The sequence below is a fragment of the Callorhinus ursinus genome, unplaced genomic scaffold (genome assembly GCF_003265705.2).
Source record: "Callorhinus ursinus isolate GAN/ISIS: 27379988/994484 unplaced genomic scaffold, GSC_fseal_2.0 scaffold37, whole genome shotgun sequence".
Taxonomy (NCBI): domain Eukaryota; kingdom Metazoa; phylum Chordata; class Mammalia; order Carnivora; family Otariidae; genus Callorhinus; species Callorhinus ursinus.
Window position 1 is genome coordinate 3,773,887 of NW_027397099.1, and position 16,311 is coordinate 3,790,197.

A 16,311-nucleotide genomic window follows, 5' to 3' on the forward strand; every position below is an offset into this window, starting at 1 on the left:
CTGCCATGGCAGGTCCCATTTCATCTCCACTTTGCAGATAAGAAAACTGAGGCTCAGGGAGGTTACTGCCTCAGCTTTCCCACAGTGCAAGTGACAGAAATGGGATTTTGTTTTTCTTTAGCCGAAAGACACCTAACGCATCCAGGAAAAGACTGAGAAAGGTTAAATGATACAAAATGGCAAAGCCAAGTGGTGAATGCAAAAGCGACTTCAGGAGCTCTCTGCCAGGAAAGAGAGCAGATGCTGAAAGAAAGCTCTGCTGGGGAAGAGGAATCCGTGCCCCACACGCTCCTACACAACTCTGTTCTAGGAGATACTGCACTTACCACTGCCCCAAACGCCGAAGGGAGGGAAGCATTAGCCTTCAACTCAAAATCAAACAGTTCCAATTCGGATTCTGTTTTGTTTTGTTTTTTTATGGAAATTGCAGGTTTACTGTTATTTCCAGTTTTGAGTGTACATTTGACAATTTTTGTATACTGTGCAGTCTGTTTCATAGATTTTTCTCCTCTCACTTTTTGTTGTTGTCTGCTCCAGTATTTTTATTTTTATTTTGCTCTAGTACTTAAAGGAAATTGTTGACATCATGTTATTTAAATCATTAATACTTCAGTATATATCTATCACTGATAATTTTTTAAAATATAGCCATGATGCAATTATTAACAGTTATTCTATATCAGTTGATACCAGTTCATGTTAAAATTTCCTTAATTGCATTAATCCATTTGTCCCCTTAGCCGTTCATTCGTTCAGTCACCACATGACAGGCAAGATAATCGCTGAGATTTCAGCTTCTCTGTTAATTTACCTTCCCTTGCCTACAAAAATTATGTGAAATGAATGGTGAAAATACTTTGCAAAATATTAAGTATTCTTCAAGGGCACATTTCAAATCACAATAATCCCCTAAATAGTAGCAGTAATGTATGTTCTCCTGTTTTTTGTTTTTTTTTTTTTTTTTTTGGTTCCCAAGTTTTATTTAAGAACTCATACAAAATATTCCAGATAAATTCGTTTTAATCCTCATCTTCTTCCTCTTCCTCGTCTTGGTTAATCTGGAAGTAACGCAACTCGTAACTCTCTTTGCTGTTAGCAACTATGCGCAACCAGTCGCGGAGATTATTCAAGTATTTTTTGGTGAGATATTTCAAATACCTTTTAGAAAAAGGCACCTCAGAAGTTACAGTAATCTTGCTTTTGCTCCTTTCAATTGTTACAACCCCTCCACCGAGATTCCTAGCTTTTCCATTCACTTTGATTCTCTCTTGAAGAAACTGCTCAAAATTGGCAGCATCCATGATTCCATCTTCTACAGGGTGGGTGCAGTCAAGGGTAAACTTCAGAACTTGCTTCTTTTTTTTGCCCCCCTTCGCCACAAGCTTTTTCACGGGTGCCATGGCGGCAGCGGAGGCAGAAAAGTGTTCTCCTGTTTTAAGTGGGGTTGTAACTATTCTCAAAAATCAAATCGGGAAAATCTTAATATATAAAAACAACCACAGATGCATTCACTTATGACCTACTTAGAGCTTCAATCATTTCCCTGTGTACCTTTGCACCATACTTAATGTCAAAAGATTTACAAAGACCCACAACACCTTATCTTTGACTTCCAAGAGCTTAAGTTTCATCTAACTAATGAAAATAAAATGGTGAAGTGCCAATGCAAGATTTAATCAATGGTTCAAAATAACACTAAGAAACCATGTCAGTACAAAAAATAATGACCAACCACTTGTACCTGAGCTCAAGGAAAGTCAAGGTCACTTCATACTGAGAAGTTCATGGGAGGGAGATCCTCTGGATCTTGAATAGGTATAGAATCTTGATTAGCGAAAGGAGGACATTCTCATATCAACTAATTTAAATGCAACGTAGTTGGTAAGAAAATCTCCGAAGGAGAGATTTTTCTTCTTTTATGGAATAGTAATCATACTTTCTAAATGGAAAATTCACAGGTGAGTGAAAAATGAACAAAGCTACTAGCAAAACTCTGGGGAGATAAGCTAGAGCTTAGTGTTTTCTCTGGACGTCATGGAACTCACCTTGTCTGGGCCACAGGAGAGGGGTCTAGCAGGAATCACCAGGAGATGGCTAACAGAGTAGAATGCAGTAACTCATGTCTCCCATTTTGAAGACAGAAACTGGCATCTAACTGGAGCATTCCGGAGTCTCCCAACATTTGCAAAACTTATCTTGGGAATTCACTTTTTGCTTTACTGCCTGAGCTCAAAGTCATCCATTCAAAGACCACCAGCGTAAAATCAGTGAGTCCACGAAGGCCATTTGGAATGACACACAATTCAAGTATAATGGTTGTCCAGAAGTTAATTTTTAAGTGAATGATGTGTATAATTCATGTGAAAAGATGGTACCAATGAACAAAGAGAAAGAGGAAAGGGAGGAAGAAGAGGAAAAGGCAGGAGTGTTTCATTCTGGGATGTGACTGAGAAGAAAATCCAAAGAATGAGAATGACTTTACTGGGTCCTAAAATCCTACACACTGTTCATTCCTTCATTCTCTCATTTACTCTGCCAAGAGTGCCATAGGGAAGATGACAAAACTTAGGTCCTATAAAGATAAATAAGGCCCCGGTCTGTGAGGACCTTACACCGAACACAGATAGAAATCTAAGGCACAGAAACACGGTCAACAGTGAAAGCAGAATGGGAGCTATATTCTTAACGGATAGCAACAAAGGTCACCTCGATGAAACAACAGCCCCCAGACTTCCTAAAATTTTCTTCTCTCTCCTCACCCAACCTAGACCTCCAAGTCATGACTGGAGCCAACAAGGCTCATGTCAGGTAAATTCTGGCGTCACTCAACCTCCTCTGTGAATTGCTTTCAAGGGTAAATAGCTTCCTATTTTAAAAGTGGATATATATGCAGACTGCCTCTCATCAAAGTGCAACGTAACAGCTAGGCGTTTAATACTATTCAAAGGCTACTTTTTTCCGTACGTATTTGCTATTTACAAGGAAGTCCCCTGGTACACATGAAAGATAATATCAGTTACTCAATAACAGTAATGAAGAAAACGTGTATAAAAGCAATAGCTTTCACTTCATCCATATTAAAAGCTTTGCCAGTGATTAGGAACAAAACATAAAGGGATAACTGGTTTGGGAAGATGAGGAGATTAACATCATTTGGGGTCTTTGTGGGAGGCAAGGTGATGACACCTTAGAGAAAACGTTTGCTGACTTCATCTATAGATTATAACCAGAGTCATAAAAACTTAGGGCCAGAAGTAACCATCACTAACTGGATCTTCTATTCAATACATGAGGGAACCTGGCCACAGAGTTAAGAAAAGCTCAGACTGGAGCCTTGGCAGGGCCCCACTGGCCAGCACAAGGTCTCGGTCACTACAGAAACCAGGAATCGTGCTGGGGTCAGGAATCATGCTTCAGGTGCACAGTGGGCAGCCGGCTCAGGGGAAAGGCAGCCCCACACACTACAACTCCTGTCTCCAATTTTCAAATCTGAATCTTGACACTTACGTAAAGGCAAAGCCTGAGCCTTTATTTTGTTGTGTAGGTGAAACCAAGGACTGATACAATAGATAGCAACCTAATAACACAGTGCATTCTAACACTGTTGAAGTCACAGACCCCTCTGAGAATCTGCTAAAAGTATGGACTCTATCCCAGGAACATGTGTAAACATGTAAGATTTTTCAGGCAACGTTAAAGGGCTCAATTATTCCCTGAAGCTCACTAATGAGTAGCAATGTAAAGACCATGACTTAGGGTATGACTAGAGGTAAACATTCAAACCTACTTCTTTCCTTCTGGTGGCAGATATTAATCTGCTGTCCTCCTTCCTTGAGAATGGGAATCGCCCTGAGTGAAGCCAAAGCTTTAGCGGCCCCCCGCGTCTCTGTGGCTCCTCCACATCTCCCAGCTCTCCTGCAACTAGAGTCAAATGGCTAGGTGTAGCTACTGGTCTTTCAGCAGGAGTGATATGTACATCTGTGAGGCAGAAGCATTAGCAACTGGCATGTGACACTCTGGTTCCCTCCTCAGCCACAAAGGAGGCTCTGTGTTTCAAGTTCTAGGTGGACTGCTTCGAGATGATGACCTAAGAGCCTAGGTTCCTGAATTAGTGTGTGGAACACATCCCCATCCACCACTAAACTGAGTTAAATTTGCTAAATATGCACTGTAAATTAGGAATAAATCTGCCATGTTAAGCCTCTGGAAAGTGAGGGCGCCTGGGTGGCTCAGTTGGTTAAGCGACTGCCTTCGGCTCAGGTCATGATCCTGGAGTCCCGGGATCGGGTCCCGCATCGGGCTCCCTGCTCAGCAGGGAGTCTGCTTCTCCCTCTGACCCTCTTCCCTCTCGTGCTCTCTGTCTCTCATTCTCTCTCTCTCTCTCAAATAAATAAATAAAATCTTAAAAAAAAAAAAAGCCTCTGGAAAGTGAGAGTTAATCTGTTACAACAACATAACATGTTCTGAAATACAGAGGGTAAAAAAAAAAAAAAAAAAAAAAACCTTAGAATACATACATCTAGAGGACTACCCTCTTTCTCAACTTTAAATGCCAAGACAGCATGAAAATTCTAGTTGCCAGAGAGAGGGGCACTGACATGGAGGCTGTGATGAGTAGCCCCGTCCCTTCCATCTGTCTGAGATGCTCACTTCTGCAGCTGCCAGGAGAGTTAGCTGCTGAAAGCTCACAACTGCATCTCTGGCCAAAGAGCCACCACCTCAGACACAGCTCACATTCTATGACTGTTTATGTGGGCATACAAAGGCCCACCCCCCTCCCTGACTTGAGACAACTCAGATCCCACGGCCTTCACATAGGATCAACGAAGGCCTCTGTGGTCACAACATCACTCTTCGATTCCTTCCTTTGCCCAATCCTGCTTCCTCCCCAAGACCCTTAACAGTGTTGTTCTCATATATACTTCCCCCAAATCCACTCAACAAAAATCCCCTTCTTAGATTAGGATAACTCAACCTAGGATGGCCACTTAGGGAAGGCAAAAATGGAGGTTGAGGGTAGGCAACAGTAAAAATTCTTTGTTTTATTAACCTGAAGGAAATCCAGTGGGCAAGAAGTATGTGGCTTATGTCTTCAAGAACAGTTTCATGTTTTATTCTAGAGGACTGATGATTTATTCATTTAGATCCACAAACTGTCAATTGTTAATCAACTGTAAACCAGTCAACAGTATTTATTGCATATAATAATAATAATCGCTAACATTTATGTGCCAGTTGTAATTTAAAGACTTCACATATATGAACTCATTTAATCTTTGCAACAATCCAATAAAGTAATTACCATTATTATCCCATTTTCCAGACAAGGAAAGTTAGTAAAGTTAGATAATCTTCTCAAGGTCATGGAGCTAGTAAGAAGTACAGCTATAAATAGGGCCGTCCCAGGTACTACATTCCACTGTATCCTGGAGCTCAGCTATTCAGCTAGCAGCATCCCCACCAGGTCATTGCTGTTCTTCAAAACAGTAACTTGAAAAAGTTGGGCTGCGTTTAGGAGGCAAGGGGAGGAGGCAGGTCAGAAGAGCAAAAAAGTTTGTTCTCTAGGTGGGAAGACGAGCATGAGCAAAGCCTCACTAAAAATATGGTGAGGGGAGCAGATCACAGGAAGATGCTTGGCTGTTATGGAGAGATGGCCGGTAGGGGAGATGAGGGAGGCAAGCATGTGGGCTCTAGAATCACCGAGAGCTATGGAACTTGAGCAAATGACTTACCTTCTCTGAACTTAAATTCCTTTATCTCTATAAAAGGGAGTAAAAGAAACAACATCTCAGGACTATCAAGAGGATTAAATGAGAAAATGCACATCCAGTATTTAACCAAGTGCCTGGCACCCAGATAGCACTACCAACACATATCATCATGAGTCTATCCCTTAACCATGACCAAAGAAGAAACATAAACAAATGAAAAAGACAGATTCTCACTAGCAGAATTGTTTTTAAATTTACTTTTAACAAAATAACCCATGTAATAGAAGTATTTCTGCAAGGCCTCTAATGAGGAATAGCAATTCCTCACTTCACCCTCTTTCCAGTCCTGATTCCTGCTCCCCAGAGCAATCTCCCACTTTCTACCTTCTTAATTGTTTCTTCTGGTGTCTGCCTCCATGTTTCTAACTAATCTGCTTTTCTTTATGTTTCTTGATTTTGGCTTTTTTTACTATTATCTATTGACTTCACACTACGAAAATTGGGGATTCACATCTCTTACAACCCTAAGCACATGTGTGTATGTATACACCCACGCCATTTTTTTGATATAGTTATATAAACTTTTTTGTTAACACAATACTTTCTGTCTACACTGTAATTGTATTATTACCAAATAAACATTATTCACACATAAGCTTTGTGGTTTATTATAGTTACAGTTCTTTTCTGGCACAGCCTTTTTATTTTTCCAGGAGTTAGTAATGTTCTTGGGGTTTGTTGTTTTTTGTTTTTGTTTTTGTTTTTTGTCTGCTTGGTTTTCTACATATGTACATTAATTTATCCCCAAATTCTTGCCACTTATAAATTTCTTACAAATTTGTTTAAACACATCAGATTATCTATACCAATCATTTTTTTTTCCTCAGAGACATCCTACAGCCCTATGTCTTATTGCTCCAAACTAGACTAGGTTTCTATTTTAAGCCTTCTGCCCAGCAGTCATCCTAAAAGGCCTCTTCCCCATTATTCCAAGAATTCCATTTGCCTCCTTCTAGTGTTAAATCATTTATTTGTTTGGATCTTCATGCTTCTTTTTTAGTTTCTTTCATCTTTATCAAAGCACACCCTTCGATAACTTTCTCAGAAAAGGGACAGAGTAGGTAAATCCTACCACCATGCTTAAGCAACAGTTTGACTGGTTCTTCAGTTCTACATTGGAAATTTTGCCCAAGGTTTACTGTTTTCTAGTTTCCCGAACTTCTACTGAAAAAACTGATGCTGATTGGAACTATTTTACTCTCTGAAATTTTTAATCTTTGTATGAAATTTCTACCATATTCACTTGTTTCCTCGGTACTTGGGGGCAATTTCTTACCTTGAACTATCTTTTAAAAATACCATCCCACTCTTATTTGATGGATGTGGCATCTCACCTTGTCTGAGTATCTCAATTTTGTTTTTACATTTTCGACTGCTTTCTGCACTGTTTCTATCTCCTCTGAGTTCCTCTTTCTCTTTGCTCATTCCTGTCACCAAGATAAAGTTTTCCTTAAGTGTCTGGGGGAACACCATCTGTTCATTTATATTTTTAAAACAGACACTTTTTAAAAAGCTGTTGGAAGTTCTGTGGGGGGTTGATGTCCTCTGTATTTAGGAGGGGATCTGGTTGTTTCCTTGAAGTCCCAGCTGACAGTATCTGTAGATCTTTCCTCTTGGAAACTTCAACTCAGAAAAGAATCCTCCAGTCTCCAGCCTGGAGATGATCAACAATGTTTCCCAACCAAGTAGCAGACAGGAGCAAGGATGTGTCACCATTCAGCACACAGACTTCAATTAATCCCCATGTGCATGGAGACTAGTATCACTACAGCCTCTCCAGAACTCCAAACTTCTGATAAAGTTGAGCAAAGAAGTATAAGGTGAGTCTAGAAGATCACTTATCTTTTATCCAACTTCCAAACAGTCCTATTCCCAGCCCTACCCATTCCCACACTTGCGGAGATAGCCAGGGTCTCCAATAGGAGAATCTTTATGTTCTAGCACCTCAAATTGGCTCAATTCTTGACTTTGCCTTCTGCAGGCATGTAGTTCCACCTTTCTATTACCTGCCAAATCAGTTACCACCAGTCCATTTATTTTTCAGCTTCCAAAATTTTCTTGACACTTCTTATCTGCCATAACTTCCTCTTCTATGTTTGTTGTCTTTATAGTTTTATGTTTTATAGCTAAACTTTCATTTTAGTGAGACTGAGAGCACAGAGATAAGCCTACATGTTCAAGCGCCATGTTCCTGAATTATGTCTTCTTAGGAGATGCCTCCTGGTGAACCACTTCCATTCTATCATTGGAGTGTTTGCTCTCTGAAATGCTAAGGAATGATCACAACTGATTTATCCAGTGCAATATCAGAAGAGAAAGCAACCAAATAGCATAAACCCTTCCATAAAGCACAAGACACACGGTGATTAAAATGCACTCAGGAACCTGTATGGTGGGTGCAAACACAGATCAACCTCAGTGAGCAGCCTCATGTGTCTCATTGTGAATGGCTGAGGAAAACTGATGCCAACAATGTAAGTAGGAACCAGCTACTAGGACATTCCAAGGAGTGGCATGTTCTGTGTCTCCTGGTTTCATCCTCTCTAACATCCTCATACAAGCATTACCAATTTGGGAGAGACCTGGCTTCACTAAGTATTTAAGCAGCATTTGTTCAGTCCTGGGAATGAAGGGGAATAAGTTTCATGTAGCTTCAGCTTAATGAAAGTTTATTATGTTGTAAATCTGATGTAATTTCAGGGGCTTGCTGCCTTGCATGATGGATGCATCATCTGGCCTAGGAATCATAAGAAGTGACTTCATAATGTACTCACCACAAATCCCAACATTGGACAGACCTACTCTATAAATCTTCTGCCTAAATACTCTGTTTTTTAAAAGTGTATGTATGCATGTGTGTGTGCACACACATGTGTGCTGTGTCTATTTTTTGCATCAGCCAGAGGCCCGGCAGGAAGCAATTTGCACACGCTCAAATCGAGATACTGAGAAGAGTTTAATGAAGGGACTGTTTGCCGAGGTGTGACATGGGTTTGGGGAAACCCAGAAGGGATAGTGAAGCAGCACCTTGGGGCTAGCAAGAGCATAGGAGCCATTACCACCCCTAGGACTCAAGGTGCCAAGGAGGGCGGGGTTACCAGAACCTGGCAAGAGTAGTAGTTGTGGGAAAGGGCTGCAGACAGGAGCTATGGTCTTCAATAGAGAAATGCAACCAATTCTGAGCCCAAAAGGGAGAAAGCCAGAGTAATAAATACTATGGCCTCACTTTCTTACTGCTTCCCTCCTTTGAGCCCTTCTACTGAGCCCTCCTATTGGACAAACCAAAGGAGAAGCATCAGGACAAAGGAAGGAATGTGTTGCATTTATAAAGGTCACCATCCTGGGCACAAAGACTGTAAAATACCCAGCAAGAGGGGTGCGCTAGAGATTTTGGCTCCTTGGGCCTCTCTGAAGAAAAAGGAATGATGGAGTCAGGATTAGAAGAAGGTGAACACCCATGTCACAAAGTGACTTTACAACAGGCTTCTATTGTTAAAATGTTTTACACTATTATTTTTTGTTTGTTACTTGTTTGCTTGACCCACTAGGCTCTAAGTTCCAGGAGATGAGGGGCCATGCTCTTTTGTATTCCAGCCCAGTGCTTAGTATACAGAGACCTAGTAAGGACTGAACTGCATTTCCAGAAATCACACCAACAATGAAAGACTTCAGCTTCTCCATCCACAAAATGGGAATGCAGGGAATGGGGAAAGATTCGAAGCTACACGACGGAAGTGAACCCAAAGGCTGTAATCTGTATGTTCAAAATGCACTGATGTCTGGAACTGAAAGAGCTAGAGGGGCATTTCAAATATTATTATTACTTTTACTGCTACTATTGTAGACATGTCCAAACGGGATCATATGTTCAGGGCATTTCTGGATCATAGCAGAGTAGCTGATCTGTTCCACAATAAATGCATTCCAGGCAGGCACTGTGCCGTCAAAACATAATCAGTCAACAGAATATGCTTCTCAGGCCTCAAAAATTTCTCCCTCTCTTCTCTCTCTCTTTCTCCCTTTCTAAAATGGACACTCAAGCCCTAGGCAACATAACCACTGAGGTTTTATTATAAAATACATTTCAAAATAATGGTTGCAAGTCTTGGAAGCAGAGAAGAAGATGAAAAAGAAGTAAACAAGGCCTTTTTCTTCTACTAAATGATAAATTAAAAGCAGCACTTTGCTGTTCTGCCTCATTTATTATTACATTGCGCTCTCGCTGCTAGAGTTAAGGTTGTGTCAGCGTTTCCATTATAAACCCCTATTTTCAAGGGTTTATAATTCAGCCATAAAAATTTGCTCCAGGCTTAAACTTGCCATGCAAAAGGTCTCATTGTAGGACCGAACTTAGGGATAAATTCAAAGGAGGGAGAAATGAGTTGGCTGGTCTGAGGTTAAAAATGGGAACAAAAAATATCGTCCTAATTGGTGGCCTTTCTCTCAGATTCTGAATGTGTCCTGAATCTTAGGGAAACCTGAAACACCAAAAGGAGATGAGAAGGAGTATAATTTTTCATTTCTTTATGAAAAAAAGGAATTATAGGCACAAAGTAGCACTAGATGCAGATACATAGTAAAAGCCAACTTACAGCAGATGCTCCTACATTTACAATTTACACATTGCTACTGATTTACAAAACTAGATCATATATCCAGGTGTCCATTGTTTGGTTGGTTTTTATTTTACAACAACTCCTGTAAAATGTGGAACAGGGACATGTGGGACTCACCAAAGAAAGCACAGCATTTCTGATCATGAACACTATTTTCTTCCATTTCTCTCTTTCTGCCTCCAAGCGGACAATGTGCAAAGTATCATCATGTTAGTGTCCCAACTCCAGAGAAGTTCTAGATGCCTTCTATGGCATCATTTTGCCTCTGTGTACATTTGAGCCCCAAATCTAAGCTTGATGTCTTTACTCTGGTGATGGGTGTCCATCTTCATTATAAATTTATTTTCCTGGCAGGTTAAACTGTATCCAAAGTGCCATGAGACAGACACCAGCTTACAAAGTGGGCTATGGAGTTTAGTGAGACAGTAATGCTCAGCCAAATTATGAAACTCACCTCCAAGCAGAAAAACAATTTTGTGTTGGCACTGTCCACAAATCGAAACAAGAAAGGACCTGTGTTGCTTACAGATCTAGATTGGCTTTCAGGTAACACATTACAATCCTTGGAGAGCTGAGCTTCCACTCCAATATTTGGGCCGAGAGACCTCTGTGCGTTTAACTCCTGGATTGGAAGCCAAATGTATTGATCAGGAGTTCTCCAACTTGAGGGTACATCAGAATTCCCCCACCAGTTTCTGACTCAGTAGGTATATGGGCCAAGAATTTGCATTTCTAACCAGTTCCCAGGTGATGCTGATGCTGTTGGTCCAGGGCCTATACTTGCAAGTCACTGGTGTAGATCTTTCAAATACATATTAATAAAAATAAAGAGATGTTATTGTATTCCAAATGGTATATTCTAAAGTACTGTCTTCTTAGGGCTTTTCAGAGTGTCCTAAAATGAAATCATTTGAGCTCATGGAACCCTTGTAATGGTATAATGATCCATAGTTTACAGATGGAAGAATTAAGGGCAAGAGCTTTGTCTGATACCAGGAGATAAATCAGTAGCAGAGCCAGGATGAAGAAGCAAAACTCCAGACCCCTAATTCCACAGTCCAGCTGTGTTCTGACGTAGGCTGGCCAACTGGCCATTCTTCACAATATTAAGTAACAGAGCATGCGGGCCATAGAGGATTTCAAATGGAATCATGATGTATTCAATATGCAGCATGAAAACGGACCATTTTTACAGCCATGCATTATCAAGATCTACTTTATACATGTACCCACTTTTATTTCAGTAAGTGTAAAGTATAGCTTAAGAAATACAACATGAAGACAGGGGAATGGGTCCTTAGGTCCAAGGGCCGTGACTGTGAGGGTCCACTGATGTCATCACAAGAAAGCACACCAAGAAAAACTCCCCCAAAATAGCGAGGCATCAGTAAGCATAAGGCATCATCTTATCTCACTTCAGCCACCAAGAATGGAGCTGGCAACACTAAATCACAGAAATAACGTGAGGAAGGAAAGAAAAAGACAACCGCGGACAAAACAAGAAGGGAAAGTTTTATTAATTCTAAATACGCTTTCCCCATTGGGTTTACACTAGCATTTGCCCTAATAGGTTCCAGATGTTCCGACGTCCTGTAAGTAGCTACCTAGGATAAAACAGTAGCTTGCCTCCTTTAAGAAGGTGAAATCGTGGACCTCAGGGCTGATTTACAGTTTAGTTAAATCAGAGCCCACAGCATGAGCACACAGCGATCGGCAAGCAGTGGGTGAAGGTGAAAATGATTGTCAGAAAAGGCTGGTGGCTCAAGAGTTAATACCAACCTTTTCTTTGAATGCAGCCTTCTGTAGTAGCTAATGAAGGTAATGAAATATGACATGTAGTTTGGCCCTTGACCATGGAGTGCACCCCCCCTCCCCTCTGTGCTGCGAACAAAGCCAAAACAGATGTAGCGACTTCTGTATGGTTTGGGGTTGACGTTTGTTACACAGAGCAGGTCACCATGTACATTCCCAGAACGTTCGCTTCTGACACATGCGGCATTATCTGAGAAAGATGCTGCCTTTGTTTGTGAGGTGCAGAGAGAAGGGAGGGACAGAGAGAGCAGACAGGGGGACTTGAGCCTCTAAGAAAATCAAGCCAAATTCCCCTCCTGTTCTTTGCTCTGGTTCTCAGCCATCATGCGCCTGCCCATTGCCTCCTCCTGACCCTCTAGAAAATGGGAAAACAAAAAAAAGCATTCTGTCCCTTAGGGGGAAGAGACAGGCAGCTTTCCTTCAGCAAAGGAGCTTTCAACAAGGCTGGATTTTGTAGAAGAATCTCAGAATCTGTGCATGGTACATCCATGCGAGTGGACAGGTCTCGAACGAATATATGCTTCTTGCTGAAAACGGGCTTGGCGTGGCTATGCTACCAATACTAATTGCCGCTGGACTGTGTCTAGCTCCTTCACTCTTGAGGGCCACTGAGCTATCTGACTGTGGGATTTTTCTCCCCGAGGGAATCTGAAGTGGTTTTCTTTAAAGAAAATTTCATCAAGTGTGGGCCTAACATAGTATCTATTCTTTCCAAAGCATCCGACCTAACCAGCAAAGTTAGGCTAAAAAAAGAAGAGGAGGAAGAATAGAAAGACAAGGAAGACGAAGAGTCTTGACAACTGATAGCCTATTTCAAAGGTTATTTATCATTCTCAGCAGAAACACGGACATGTGCCTTTTGAAAGGGGACACTGTACCTTTAACCTTGAATCTGAACGCATTCTTAATTTGGGATGCAAGCTGAGGTTCAAAAACGGATAGCCTTTGGGTGGTGGTTGGGGGGAGGGGTGTGGCTGGATTTATTTATGAGACATGTGGAAAATTTTGACATCACATGCTAGAGCCATTATTCACATGTTACATGACATAAAATTGGCCCATTTAATGCAGCAACATCACAGAAAAAATTTGATTTTGTCCTCTGACAGTAGGCTGGTCCTCTGCTGCTCACCCTCCTTAACCCCCCCACCCCTGAAATGTAATCTTTTTAGGTTAAAGGCCACAGGAAAATGATTTAAGTCGGCTATGGCTTTCATCAGACCCTGGAAAACTAGGTTTGGACCGAGCTCCCTCATTAATGACAAGCTGCAGGAGGGTGGGGATAGAGGGCTTGTAGGGAAGGGGTGTCTTCTGTAACAGGGGGTCCCAGCCTGCCACAAACCCCTCTGAGCCCTCTACCACCACTGCTGCTTCCCAAAGGGTAAGAAACTGTTGGGGACTCAGAGCCGCTCATCAGTTTTAGGAAACATCCACTTCTAAGACATATTAGCCCAATCTTTCGTCCAATTATGCAAAGACATCTGAGGCCTAATAAGAATCAGACCGGGAGGGTAAAAGATACCCAATACCTTTAGGTTCTCTCAGCCTTTATTCAAAGCACTGTTGCTCCCACAATTGCATTTTATGCCCATGGGACAATCCTGAGAGGTGCAAGGACCCCACTTTGCAAAGGGGAACGGAGGCTATGAAACGGTAGCCTAAGGTCAAACACGTACTAGTGGCCAAAATATGACCTGAGCCTAGGCCTTCTGACCGAAAAGCCTCTCCTCTTTCCTCTTTAGCTAGTTATTCTATACTTTTTTGGCATCTGGCAGAAGTCTGTAAAGGGCCAAGAACTATATTGGGTGTTTTTATCTCATTTAAGCAGAGTTTACATATTGCATAAAAATTTCTATCATATGGCCCACATCCAAACTCTGTATCTTTTGTGTTGAAATAATGTCATGGTGTACAAAGGTCTGAGTTCAGTTCCTAGACAAATGAAAAGAAGCTGCCTTCATGCTCTTTGTTGCAAAAAAAAAACCTAGTACCTAAACTCATGCTACAATGACTGGGTGACTACATTTTTATAGGCAACAAAGGAGTAAGTCCAGCTCAATGCTTGGAATAGGTACTAGCTTAAGTGAACACGTACCCTGAACTGAAACCTCTGGGTGTCATGAGCTGCTGCTCAAGGGCCCGTGGGAGTGGGGAGAAGTTGCAGGAGTCTGGGAGGAAGGGCAGACACCCTGAGCATCTGGCTTTGATATACATGCTGGGAAAACTCTACCCAGAGTCCAGAGGCTATCACCATGACTTTGCTTTGTCTGGAAATCTCATTGCTTGAGTAAAGCAGACTCAATCTCTTCATTTAGAGGACCCACCTCCGAAGGTAGCCAAGCAAACTGTTTAACAACTTATATTTTTACATTCAAGGCTAAGATCTGAGACACAAGTCTCCAGGTGTCGCAAATCAGAGCCAGAGGACCTCACTGGTTTTTGGTGAACATGGAAATGCATACTTGGTTGGCAAGAGGTGAAAGGAATAGAGAATCCTTCCACATTGTTAAAATCCCAATCAAATATATCAAAAAGAAACGAAAGCAATAACTTGAAAAGCTATCTGCACCCCCAAGTTCACAGCAGCATTATTTCCAATAGCCAAGACATGGAAACAACCTCAGCGTCCATCAATTGAAGAATAGATTTTTAAAAATTGTGAAACACACACACACACACACACACACACACACTCCATGGAATATGCTTCAGCCATAAAAAATGAAAAAATCCTGCCATTTGCAATAACACAGGCCAACATGAGGGTACTATACTAAGAGAAGTCAGAAGGAGACAAATACTGTGGAACCAAAAGAAAAAGAGAACTCACAGAAAAAGAGATGAGATTTGTGTATACCAGGAGTGAGAGCGGGGGGAGGAGAGAACTGGAGAAAGGTATTCAATGGTACAAACTTGCAGTCATAAGATAAGTAAGTACTAGAGATGTAACGTATGACATGATGCCTACTGCTAACGTGGCTCTATAATATACGGGAAGGTTGTTAAGAGAGTAGATCCAGAGTCCTCATCACAAGGAAAAAAAAATATTTTGTTTGCTTTTTCCTTTTATTTTATCTACATGAGATGATGGATGTTAACTGCAGTCATCACAATATATTCAAGTCAAACCATTATGCTGTACACCTTAAACATATATGGTGATGCCTACCAATTCTATCCCAATAAACTGGAAAAAATGTTGTAAAATCTCCCTTTAAAAGAGAAATATACTCAAATTTAACAGTTGTTTAAAAATAAAAAAATATAAAAACAAAACCCCAATCCTGCCAACCAAGAGGGACACAATGTGTGAGGTGTCCTTTAAGATCTTAAAAAGCAGGGGTGCCTGGGTGGCTCAGTCATTGGGCGTCTGCCTTCGGCTCAGGTCATGATCCCAGGGTCCTGGGATCAAGCCCCGCATCAGGCTCCCTGCTTGGCAGGAGGCCTGCTTCTCCCTCTCCCACTCCCCCTGCCTGTGTTCCTTCTCTCACTGTCTCTCTCTCTGTCAAATAAATAAATAAATTCTTAAAAAAAAAAAAAAAATCTTAAAGAGCAGACATAACTGCCACTTCAGCTGAGCTTCCAGAATGACCCAGTCCCTGCTTTGATAGTGATATTAATCCCTTAACTAACCCAGAACAGTAGAAGGGATCTTATTCATTGACAACAAATGTTAAAAAGTGTGAGTTAAGAGATTCTTCTGAGTATGACTGCAATGCAATCCTGCCTGGAGATGGCGGGAGGCGCTGAGTGATCCCTCCTGCTCCGATCAGGTTTTGCCTAATGCTGCCACTACAAGGCGGACCCTATAAAACTGTCTATATTTTAATGCTTTGATCTACAAAATCAGCAAATTCATAGGGTTCAACCTAATACATCTCTCAGCTTGGTAGATAGACCAGTTTAACCAGTTTAACATTCAACACTTAAATGAATCACAGCAAATGGAGAACAGAACAGCTTGGAGCATTATTTCCAGTGGAAAGACTTGTTATATAATGTTGTGAGCATATTATATAACAGGTATCTAATTTTCTTTTGCTTCTGAAATGCAGAGCATAGTGACATTTTTTTCTTTAGTGCCCGTGCTCAGGAAAAAAATTAAAAAAAAG

The 16,311-nt window shown here is 41.2% G+C and overlaps 1 pseudogene; it reads right to left on the bottom strand.

The window, feature by feature from the left end:
- Window positions 1–949: 949 nt before the first annotated feature.
- LOC112836954 (large ribosomal subunit protein eL22 pseudogene) lies at window positions 950–1,414 on the bottom strand (annotated as a pseudogene).
- Window positions 1,415–16,311: the final 14,897 nt, after the last annotated feature.